Here is a 12,926-nt window from a genome sequence, read left to right on the forward strand (position 1 = left end):
GTTGGTGGCCAACAAGTTGGTCTGGTGATAACCTGACCAACCAGACCGGCGGGCCTGATAATTGTGGGGCTCATGAGCAGCTCAAGTACTTAGTATGGTTTTGGACATGTCCCCAGTTAACCAATGAGAATAACCGGAAAACAAGGGGGGCTTTAGATACCGGGCTGACTTAACAAGAGGCAGGATAAGCGCGTTACGGGTTGAGCTTGTCGAAAACCAATTGTACTTCATTATGTGTGAAGGGGTTTTATGAAGAAATATTTTATGAACCAGTGTACAGAGATGGTGCTTATGACGAAAGGAGAGAGGAGAAGTGTGTGAAAGTCGATAAAGGGCATCCGAAGGAACACATCGATCCTTGTTGTAAAGAATATTAAGTATAAATCTATGGTTGAAACCTACTTCCCCAAGCGTTCTCTGTTAAGTATAAATCTATGGTTGAACCCGACTTCCCCAAGCGTTCTCTGAGGGGACCGAGGTCTACTCTATCAGTTCATGTATTCTGTGAAGTGACATGACCATTCGTGGGGACCTTGCTCATAACTGCAAAAGTCCTCGTCTGATTTTTCCGCATCAATTGAACGTTATACATGTGCATGTAGTGAAAGCCACATGCAAAAGGCTGTTCCATGGCACTCATCTGCCACCAAGCTCTGCGTTCATTGGCTGAAAATATTCTTCGGCACAGTAAAGTCGTGCGCCCAAGAACGTGGAAGCCTACAGAACATCCAACCTGGAATACTAAGAACACCACAGCCCAAAATTAAGAATTGCGGTGTAGGTTTGTGCTGTTGTCAAACACCGGGATTGTTATGTTGCACATGTATCTGAGCTTTACCACTACATACACGTCTGTCTTTACACAATTACCAATCTGCAGACAGCATGCTGTTTCGTCCTTTAGTTACTAATGGACTCATCAATGCAGCACAGAGAAAATGAGGCAGGTGAATGTCCTAGGCTAGAGAGCATCAAATACAGGTATAGAATCATGCCTTGCAGATCTCGTTACGGCCCCTTCGATGCATGTCTGAACATTAGATGGCTGTGTAGCTTCAGTTATCTCAGAATATGTACTATTTATCCAGCAGCAACAACGTTGGTCACACAACTATTCACTATAATGAGTATGCGTTGGAACACTTTACCCCGAGTCATACTATAGCAGTGTATGCCATGCATGGGTTTACCTCACACACTGAATTTCATAATTTGACATCCAAATCACAGAAGAGTGGTGTTCCAAACTTTACGTAATTGCACTCCATGTCCTGCGAGCTACAGTAGAATACTTCAATAGAAAATTTCTTATAGCATGTTCTTAGAAACAAATCGTATAGGTTCGAGGCTGTCAACCCAGAAATTTGTGATTTCACAGCCATAGATGTTACCAGTCAGGTCACTGTATACAGTAGGTATGCAGAAGAAAATACTAGTAACTCTTTGTGGAAGAGCTGTGCCAAAATGTGTACAGTACAGTAAATTAATAAAAAATGAGAAAAGCAGTGACAAGGCTGTGCATGATGTAGATCTACTCGTACCAGTAAGTACAGTGCACCAGTGAAATTGTTGGTGTAGTACCGGTATACTACTATAATTATGGCATGGCCCATGCCACTACAATCTATTTGCAGTGGGCCGCAGTAGGCCAGTGCAACAGAAAGCATTTCAGAAGCTGTGTGCAATGTTAACATCTATGACATACAAGTAAACTGCCATATAGCACAATCGATTACTCTCAGCCCACATAAGTACAATGTAGGCCAATCAGTAGTATAGATACATAGAGCACACTCTACATCATACATAGTCGGCACCAAATCTATGTTGTCGATGTACTTTGCAATGATGACATGATGGCAAGCGTGCTTGATTCATCATAATATTGCCTTGTACTTGGTTGGAAGTTAGTTGGAAGTTCAGTGGTCGAGGTAAGCAGAGCTGCTCCAGCTTTCAGAATCCTGCATGAAAAAGGCAGAAAGCAAATGTAGGTATAATAGTAGCAAGCTGATGTAAAGAGCCTGTCTTTCAATGCAATAATTCTATCCACTGCATGGACAGACCTGGTGCTTCATTCACCTCTGTTTCTTGCTTTCTCAGAAAACCTACTTCCTCCTTCAGCCATCTAGCTCATGATATACATTAATTTTCTTTATGCCTTTTCAGCCGTGGTCGACTTTCGCCCCTCCTGTTTGATTGGCAATTGCAGTCAACCTGGGGAATACTGACCCTCGATTGTGAATGAGAAAAGTGTCGCTATTCGCATTGTTGTTACTCGTGAGGTTGGAAGTATGCAATCAAATGTTCACTAGATCTGAAGATTGTGTCGTTATTTGCGAGTTGTTTTGTAAACCCGAGGTAGTTTATTCACAAGGTTGATTGTACATGCTATGGGATGTACAATAACTAACCAAACAATAATGGTGTAACAATGATTTGAGTCCATATCCAATTGGATGAACCTAGAGTGCATGATCCATTCCAGAAAGGCGACTTCAGTGAGTCTTGAATTGTCAGCAGCATCATACTTCCATCGAGCTTTTTTTCTTTTTCGAAACGACCCTCTCTTTTCAATTCGAACGAAGGTCAACATACGATTATGGCAGGCATGCACGCACTGATCTTCACTGTATACATGTGCATGTATACTGTACTGTAGTCTGTGCAGTCAACTAGTCGTGTTCCACTTGGCTTACGGTAAGTATCACTACAAGTGCATAGTAGCCCCCCCACCCCCCCCCCCCCCCCACCCCGGGGAGTGCGCGTGAACGGCAACTGTGAACTGGTAAAAGAATTATTCGACACCTTCGTTCGTTTCGATGGAGAAGGTTCATCTGGCAAATTGAGGCCTTCGTTTCACTCCTAGCCCCAGGAGCGAAATTTTCACTCCTTGGCTGCCTGTTTGAGCCGTCCTTGTGGAAGGGTTGATTTATACATGCCCGCATATACATGTAGACCTTATTCAATAAACGTCACAATCACGTGAACCAGGGTCCCGGGAACCAGGGAGCGGCAAGAGACCTGCACTCAGTGCACAGTGGACTCGGCGTGGGAACATAGGAGTAGAAAAATACCGGTATTTTACTACTCCCTTGTGCGAACTGGGCCTTTCTTGCCACTCGTTTCACGTACGCGTGCCCCAGCTTACAACAAATCCCTGGAGGCGAGTCCAAAAATCACGTTATCGAATAAGGTCTATAGAAACACAGATCACGTAGAACTACCCCATCCGGGGTCACAACTCACAACGTTTTGGGTACTTAGGTCTCATGTCGTCTCCCCAGGTGCTATGAATCCCTGATGCACATGTATCTACATATACAATGTAATCGTAACTCTACCAATATTGCGGACGATGACCCTCCCCCCCCCCCCCCGGCAAACAGAAAGTCGCTATGTCCTGGCCGAGTTTATCTTTTAATTAAATGGTTTTCTCGGTTGGGATTTCATACCTGACAACCATCCCGATTTGGCCGGGACCGTCCCGATATCGAGGGCGGTAATAGGCACCCAAAAGTGCACTAGTTCCATGCCTCACCGCGAGCTTCTTTTGTATACATTTTCATGCCTAGGTATGTCATTGGATCTCAGGTTTGCAAAGGTTGGCAGGTATGGGATTTGTAGAGTGACCAGTTTTGACTATTGCCACCTGCTGTGCAGAAGTGTCATTCCTACATCCTGGCTGCAAACGTACCCCCCCCCCCCCCCACACACACACACCACCACCAACAATGTTCGATCCTATTTACAGGACCTCACTCTATATGAAAGTGTAGCAGAGGCACTGCCAAAGTATAAAAAACAGCAATTGAAATGCAAGCTGCATTGTGCATGCATGGAGGGCATGGGGAAGAGACTGAGAGGGTGAAAGTGAAGGAAATTTGTTCCGAAATCAAGAGAATCCGAGGAACCCTTGCTGCATTCTTCAGTTCGATAACGTCAGTGGGTGAATCTCAGATGTGTTGTGTGCCCAGACATACAAGTACAGCACTAACCTGAGCATGAGAGCTGCTTGTCATCATCGTGGTCAGGAAAACGAAAGGACGAACGAGGAAGATTGCTGACCATGCATGACCTGATGACGAACAACTGCATATCTAGACGACAGACGGCTTGCCAGAATCAGTCTGGTGTATCTTCAGGAATCTTCTTTCCTAATCGCATTCAGCAGTCAGCTTCGAGGTCAAGAACGCGATGATATTTTCAGAAGGAATAATTTTCAAAAATTTTAAATTTTGGAGAAGAAGCTTCCTTTCTAAAAAAAAAGCGTTCCTTGCTTTCACGCAAGGAGGTGCCTTGCCGGACATGTCGTCGACAGCACAGTGTCGGCAGATCCACGTTTGTAGGCTGCAGACCCGGCAGACGTTTTGATCATCCCGGCCTGGTGGTGAGATTTTGGACCCGGGAGTACTAAAAAGCTGCTCGCATCCCAGGGTGCTCAGTTTCGCTCTACCCGCGCGAGTAGGGGTCCAGGTAACGGGCTCTCTTTCGCGGCCTGCCGAGCATAATATACCTCACATACCGACTACCACATTGTCGGCATTCAAAGTAGTAAATGAGGTGACTCAATTGTAGGGTTGGTAGGACATCCTTCAACATCGTGAACGAACGGATCGTAGTGAACACGGTAACCACATTGGTGGCAAAGTAGGTTTTCTCCACTAGGGATTTCACCACACGGGCCGTGTCCTTCGATTCTTTCCCTTTCCAGGGCAAGCAAAGAAATACGCGGCACGGCAACGGTCCGATAGCTCGTTCCTTAACAACAGGTGTAGTTGTTAGAAGTTTGTCGAGGAGCTGCTGCGGGTAGCCATTCTTCACAAATACGGAGCGTAGAACACACACTTGCACATGCATGTCCATTGTCACACTGCACTTGCTGAATTTCCTATCATTTCTCACCTCACCTATAGTTTATTACCTGTGCACATTGTTCCTAGGTTTATGCTATTTTTCTTACTATGCTTGTATCCTCGCTGTTCCACTCCAAGTGTATAAATCCTATTGTAGTTTCATCATTCTCTTTAGTCACGAATTCCATTGATAATTGTGACAAGAAAACGTTCTGGAATACATGTACATGATTCGTCCCCATGGTTGTGATATGAGTGCCCATTTAGTTATATTCATTGCATTAATAAAATATTGATGTCAATTTTCGACACCCAGAAGTAACTGGGCATTCTCCACCAGCATTCAATAATTATTTTCAAAACGAAACTCCATCAAACCCACCCACCCACAAACGAAAACATTTCGTTTTGAAAATATTATTGGTAACCTTGGACGGCCCCTAAGGGAAAAAAAGTTGAAAACCCAAAGAAGTGTGACACATGAGTAAGTATTACAAAAAGTGAGGGCTAAGATAAAAAGTAAGTGTGACAAATGGGCATAAACAGTTCAGAAACAACTCATGAACACGTGGTGCAAACTCACGAAAATAACCTAAGTGCTACAACATGTTCTTTTTGCTTACACAAATCGGGCTTATGCGTATGAATACAAACAGCTTCAAGGACCTTCAACTGCTGGACGTAACGAGCATGACACAGTACAGAGCTGTGTGAGTCATCATACACACTCAAACTATCGGGACGAAATAGCAAATGCAAGTACACAGCTGACTTCTTACGAATTTCACCTTCATCAGCTCCATCACCTTCCCTGCCACCTGACTCCTCCTCTTCCGTTTAATCACCATCACCACCAGCCGTCTCATCGTCATCAGCCTCGTCGTCATCCGCCGCCTCGTCATCATCTGCCTCGTCGTCATCTGTCTCTTCGTCATCCGCAGCATCATCACCCAACTCATATTCATCGCCAGTCAGTCGTCTGATACCATCCGTGTTCTCCTTCCTACGTTTATCCCGTGCGACTGTCCTTCTTTGGATTTTTCACCTTTGTTTCATTTCCCTTGATCACTTTAGTTCCGTTTTTCCACTGATGATCGGAGCTTGAAAATCGATTCTGGAAACACACAATTTCAAACCTTGAACAAATTGTCATGCTGCATGGTGATGTCCGCGGCATTCATATTTTTCATAGGAAATATCTGAAGCGCCTGAAATGTGGAAAGTCTCCCGGCTCAGATGGGATCCCGAATGAAGTGCTGCAGTCTCTTGCACCATCAATAGCCTATTCTCTTGCCATTATTTTTAATATGTCATTTCGAACTGGTACATTCCCACAGGATTGGAAATCCGCCATCGTGACACCGCTTTACAAGAATAAAGGCTCCCGTGCTTGCCCGGCAAACTACCGCCCCATCTCTCTGCTGCGCACAGTTTCCAAACTTTGTGAGCATATTGTATTCGATTCCCTCTACCTGCACATCGCTCCGGCTCTCTCACCAGCTCAGTCGGGATTCTGCCGTGGTGACTCAACTCAATACCAGGTGACTCGACTTGTCCAAGACATAGGGACAAAGAGGAAATGTGGGGAGCACGTGGGAATGGTGTTTTTCGACTTGGCTAAGGCATTTGACACCGTTTGGCCTCGTGGCTTACTTGCCAAGTTGGAGGACACCTTCCGGGTGGAGGATGCTGCCTTGCGTTGGATATCCTCGTATCTGTCTGCTCGTTCTCAGGCTGTTCGCTTGTCCTATTTCTTGTCTGATCCCCTCCCTGTAACGTCTGGAGTGCCCCAAGGTTCCATTCTGGGTCCTTTGTTATTCTTGCTTTACGTTAATGACCTACCTTCAGTTGTCCCCGATGTTAGTTTGTATGCGGATGACACTGGCCTTATCTGTTCTGATTCCTCCCCTGCACAATTACTCCTTACCATGCAGCATCGCATCAACAGCACTGTCATGTGGATGGAAACGTGGAAACTCCAGCCCAATTTAGACAAGACAGAAGCTATGTATATTTCTTCATCCCCTCCTGATCAACTATTATTCTTCCCTGCCTCGACTATGCCTATCCGTGTTGTTACTCAGCACAAACATCTAGGTGTGATGTTTGACTGCAAACTCTCTTGGGCTGCACATGTCAACTGTGTATGCAAGCGAACCAGTTCAGCATTAGGGGTACTACAACCACATTGCACTCATTTGCCCATCCAGTGTAAACTGTTATTTTATCAGTGCTATATTCTCCCTATATTTGACTATTGTGATACCGCTTGGTGTGGCCTTTCTGACACAACTCTGAACCAATTAGAAGTCCACCATAGATTTATACTTAAAATTCTTTACAACAAGGATCGATGTTTTCCTTCGGATGCCCTTTATCGACTTGCACACACTTCTCCTCTCTCCGTTCGTCATAAGCACCATCTCTGTATACTGGTTCATAAAATATTTCTTCATAAAACCCCTTCACACATGATGAAGTACAATTGGTTTTCGACAAGCTCAACCCGTAACACGCTCATCCTGCCTCTTCTTAAGTCAGCCCAGTATCTAAAGTCCCCTTTGTTTTCCGGCTACTCTCATTGGTTATCATTACCATACTGTCTGAAAATTTGTTCTTCTATTGGTCAGTTTTAAGATCTACTATCACAACTGAACTAGACGCAATAATTATCATCGAAGAACATTCTCGAATACCTGGGTGATGGACGAATTTTGATAGTGCTCACTTCCGTTAATCGTTTTTCTTTGTAATTTTCCATTCATTTTCTGCTTTAATTCATATTTGCTTTGTTTTCCTAGCTAACTATTGCCGTGGCTGGCTGAACGCCCTTGTCTCAGGGGATTCTGTCCCTGCATTAGCTATGCTTGTCACATGCTATGAGATTGTGTCTAATAATAATAATAATAATAATAATACGAAGTAGTGGTTGCGACTTCGGCGATAATTTGTAAGAAAGGGTTTGCTCTTCAGGCACAATCTTCCTCAGCCTACTCAAGCTCAACTGATGAGGGGTGAATTCCCCGAAACACTGTGTATTGAGCAGGAAGTGGTGCTTTCTTGCAGGTTTGCCGAGTCGAAGGTTCGATGGACTTCTCGTGTGCTCTGGATGGCAGTCGTGAGTCAGTCAAGTGTCAAGTAAAGTCGGCGGAATAGCGCGAGCTCCGGTGTGGGGAGCAAACCCTTTCTTACAAATAATAATAATAATAATAATTGTAGAAGAGAAAAGGACATATGGATACGAGTTAAGAGTAACTCTCCATCACTATAGCATGATACTTTATACAGTCAGAAAGTGCAATAACTAGGCACAAAACTGACAGAGTACTGAAACATTCGACGTCCTGACACCTAGCTTCAACACATCTCCGTATCGTCCAGTAACAATCGACATTCTTTGTTCCGTTGGGACTGTAGCTTTTGCTCGTTTTCGTTGCGCTTGCCTTCCCCTCTTTGGTCTTTCCATAACCTTGAACCTTCCAAGTTGGAAGGCTGTCGGTTAGCGCTACGGAGATGTGTTGAATTAGCACAAAACTGACTGATGTGACTCTGAAATTCACGGACTTGATGCTTACCTGTATCACGTTAGGAATTCACAAACCGACAGCCTTTCAACTTGGAAGACATCGCCGTCTAGCACAACACCATAACCACTACACAATTATTGCATTCCATGTCCAGCAAACTACAGCCACCGTCCCTGTTCACACCCGGACGTCTATAATGCATGACCAATCCTTCACGGATATGAAGATTTACAAGGAGCGACTGCGTGAATGAGAGCCCATGCATTGGCATTTGGTGCGAGTGAAAACGTGTGAGTGGACTGTTGTCTTCTACGTTTTCACCCCATTGCGTCAATAGCACTTGAAGTTAGGCCTCATTGCAATACACCTGTAACCTCTTCCCGGCAGTTCTCAATGTTCATATGAACATTACATTGTTCGGGAAAGAGTTAAAAATTCGGCGTGGAAACAAGAAACCTACGTATTTCTAGTAGAACCAGTAGAAACGATTGAAATGATGTGTATGCACTGTACGCAATTGGACCAGTGTATTGTGCTCTGCCTCATTTATTTGATCATCAATTTCATTATCACTAGCAACTTATAAATACTGCGGCAAAGGATGACTGGCGAGACATTGAAGTGACGAGAAGAGCCTAAAAATGGGCACATAACACTGGAAAATAGTCAATGTGCCCTGAGTCCATGCTCGCACTCGAAATCAAACAGAGCGCCAATCTTGAAAGAACTGCATGCAAGTGAAGTCATGATGAGATTATCACCAGTAGGTGAGACGCAGAGATCGCGATGTCGAGTTCTCCCATACCAGCTAAATGTTGCTCTCAATGTCATCGCTGCCTCGCGGTGCCCGCACCGGGAATAATACTCAAAGGGTGGGTTTCACTGGAGATACATCAGTAGTTCTGTTGACGTTTTCCAGTTTACCTTCAACTTGTGATTCTTCAGCTCGACCGCAAGGACAGATGGCTAAGGAGTAAGCATCGCTCTTTCACCTATTGGACAAATCAACCGCTGACTCGCGCAGAGTGCCTGAGCCGGCTACACTTGCTGCTAATTCGGCCAACCACTGTGTATGTTCGCAGAAACACGAAAACTAGCACCCAATCGTAGAATATGGCCTCGAAGCGCCTCGCTAAGGAGCTGAAAGAATTGACGAACGACCCAGCGGGACAATATTCCGTTGTACCAGTCCCCGACGATCTTTTCACTTGGAAAGCAACGATAGCACGGCATTCGAAGGCGGAAGTTCGTCTTAACCATCTCGTTCGACGGAAACAAAGCGCTCGAGCCTCCAAGAGTTAGGCTAGATACGAATATAATTCATCCAAATATCACTTATATGGACCACATTTGCTTGGATATTCTTGGTCCAAGTTGGAGTTCTGCTCTAAAAATGAGCACGGTTTTACTGTCAATGTTCGCTTTTATGAGAACCTGACACGGATCGTGGGGCAAATGCTAGTATTGCAGATCTTTAAATTAGAAATCAAGAGCAATACAAGAAACGGGACTCGGAATGAACAGCCCAGATTGCCTCACAGTAGCGTTTGGGTCGCCATGAGAATGCTGTCATAGTAATACCTGAAGACGCAAACCCATGCTCATGCCGCCAAATAGTAAGAGGAATCGGGTTCGTTGGTTTGTTGCTTGGCAATCAAGAGCAATACAAGAAAACTGCATCGGAATGGATAGCCCAGAATGCCTCACACAGTAGCGTTTGTGTCGCCATGAGAATGCTGTCATAGTAACACCTGAAGACGCAAACCCATGCTCATGCCGCCAAATAGTAAGAGGAATCGGGTTCGTTGGTTTGTTGCTTGGCAATCAAGAGCAATACAAGAAAACTGCATCGGAATGGATAGCCCAGAATTCCTCACACAGTAGCGTTTGTGTCGCCATGAGAATGCTGTCATAGTAATACCTGAAGACGCAAACCCATGCTCATGCCGCCAAATAGTAAGAGGATACGGGTTCGTTGGTTTGTTGCTGGGCAATCAAGAGCGATGCAAGAAAACTGCATCGGAATGGATAGCCCAGATTGCCTCACAGCAGCGTTTGTGTCGCCATGAGAATGCTGTCATAGTAATACCTGAAGACGCAAACCCATGCTCATGCCGCCAAATTGTACGAGGAATCGGGTTCGTTGGTTTGTTGCTTGGCAATCAAGAGCAATACAAGAAAACTGCATCGGAATGGATAGCCCAGAATGCCTCACAGCAGCGTTTGTGTCGCCATGAGAATGCTGTCATAGTAATACCTGAAAACGCAAACCCATGCTCATGCCGCCAAATAGTAAGAGGAATCGGGTTCGTTGGTTTGTTGCTTGGCAATCAAGAGCGATGCAGGAAAACGGCATCGGAATGGATAGCCCAGATTGCCTCACACAGTAGCGTTTGTGTCGCCATGAGAATGCTGTCATAGTAACTCCTGAAGACACAATCCCATGCTCATGCCGCCAAATAGTAAGAGGATACGGGTTCGTTGGTTTGTTGCTTGGCAATCAAGAGCAATACAAGAAAACTGCATCGGAATGGATAGCCCAGAATGCCTCACTGTAGCGTTTGTGTCGCCATGAGAATGCTGTCATAGTAATACCTCAAGACGCAAACCCATGCTCATGCCGCCAAATAGTGAGAGGAATCGGGTTCGTAGATTTGTTGCTTGGCAATCAAGAGCAATAAAAGAAAACTGCATCGGAATGGATAGCCCAGATTGCCTCACACAGTAGCGTTTGTGTCGCCATGAGAATGCTGTCATAGTAACATCTGAAGACGCAAACCCACGCTCATGCCGCCAAATAGTAAGAGGAATCGGGTTCGTAGATTTGTTGCTTGGCAATCAAGAGCAATAAAAGAAAACTGCATCGGAATGGATAGCCCAGAATGCCTCACACAGTAGCGTTTGTGTCGCCATGAGAATGCTGTCATAGTAACACCTGAAGACACAATCCCATGCTCATGCCGCCAAATAGTAAGAGGATACGGGTTCGTTGGTTTGTTGCTTGGCAATCAAGAGCGATACAAGAAAACGGCATCGGAATGGATAGCCCAGATTGCCTCACACAGTAGCGTTTACCTCGCAATGAGAATGCTGTCACAGTAACACCTGAAGACACAATCCCATGCTCATGCCGCCAAATAGTAACAGGAGTAGGGTCGTTGGATAGTTGCTTGTCTCGTAACTTTGTTGTGAACCCTTCTGATTCTCTAAAAGTCAGGATCGAACGACCACACGCCACGAGGACAACTATTACCTCCTGCCAGTATATTTCTCTTCGATCAACTCATTAACTCACACTAAAACCAACAGGTAGTTATAGCGTGAAAATGACAGCGTATAATCAGAAAAGCATACACATACAACATACAACTACAGCGCACACAGCGAATCGCACATAGCACATGTAGCGTATCCCACTTCGTAAACATCAGCGGTACGGCGGAGTCGAGACACAACTGCATTGAACCGAACACAATGTCACAAGCGAGACGGCCTTTCACACTTGAGGTTTCATAACAAAGTCATTGCAGTATGACTGCATACATTATAAGCTACTAGTTTAAATCACACACATTCTGTGTTGCCAACCGCCCGTGCTTGTCCGTATTTTAAAGGAAAAACGAGAGTGACTGTGGTGTCGCCCAGTTCCTGTTACAAACAATACACATTTACTTTTAATACTAGTTGCATAGTCTAGTTGAATACTGGTCACACCTATGTGTTCACTGGTCCGCATCACCATACGCACACACACCATTACACGTCCTTGCTGGAAGAGCGCCTCTACTCTTGTGTAACGAGCAGGTCGCTGAAGCCTTCGCCTACACACTATTCATTGGCCTAAAGAAAATAGCCTGAATAATCGCTGTTGCAAACAATCCTTGGGATAAATTCCACTGTGGCCAGTATAGTCTGTCGTTTGTTTTATACTCCGTTGCTCCCTTTCTTGGGTGCTGGTAAGTCAATTACTGCGATGGTGGTGGCATTTGCGCGCCGTGCTGTGTCGTTCTGGTGAGTTTGCCATTTGTTTCTCTTTTCAGGCAGTTCACTTACCCTACCTGTTCACCTTGAATTTGAAGTTTACACCATTCCCATTTTACCGAACAATGTGATAATACGAGAGAGCTTGGAAGCTCAGGGCCCTTCGCTATGATTTTTTGCCTAGCTCATCGTGCATGTTATTAAAACTGATGGAAATGTTTTTCCCGTTGATTGACTACATCATTGTATTGCAAAAACGTTTCAATCAGTTTGAATATGGGTTCGGCAAACGTTTTGCAGAATTTATTGCGGATTGTTATTTTCTCTCGCTTCATCCACTTTTGGTTTGCTCCTTCTTTTCCATTTTATTTCCTTACAATCGGATTTTCTGGCCTTTTTGTAGTAAAGCTGTGTTAGCAACTGGCGCGCGAACGCGTGAACCCACGCGTTTGTGCGTTGTTTGCAGGCTTTTGGTGCGCCATGCGTACGGAAACGCGCCGAAATGGAAATTCCCATACTAGTACTGTATGTTGGAATTTTCAGCGCGTGTCATGTCAGGCGCGTA

General features: G+C 44.9%; 2 long non-coding RNA genes across 2 annotated transcripts in view; one reads left to right on the top strand and one right to left on the bottom strand.

The window, feature by feature from the left end:
- Positions 1 to 12,926, top strand: part of LOC135818954 (uncharacterized) — a 173,995-nt gene that overhangs the window by 73,602 nt on the left and 87,467 nt on the right. The window lies entirely within an intron of this gene.
- On the bottom strand, positions 1,225 to 4,498 carry LOC135818953 (uncharacterized). The gene is made up of 2 exons (XR_010553840.1): positions 3,996 to 4,498; positions 1,225 to 1,961 (listed from the first exon to the last, which is right to left on the bottom strand). It is a non-coding gene; the product is annotated as an uncharacterized LOC135818953 (long non-coding RNA).

The sequence above is a fragment of the Sycon ciliatum genome, chromosome 6 (genome assembly GCF_964019385.1).
Source record: "Sycon ciliatum chromosome 6, ocSycCili1.1, whole genome shotgun sequence".
Taxonomy (NCBI): domain Eukaryota; kingdom Metazoa; phylum Porifera; class Calcarea; order Leucosolenida; family Sycettidae; genus Sycon; species Sycon ciliatum.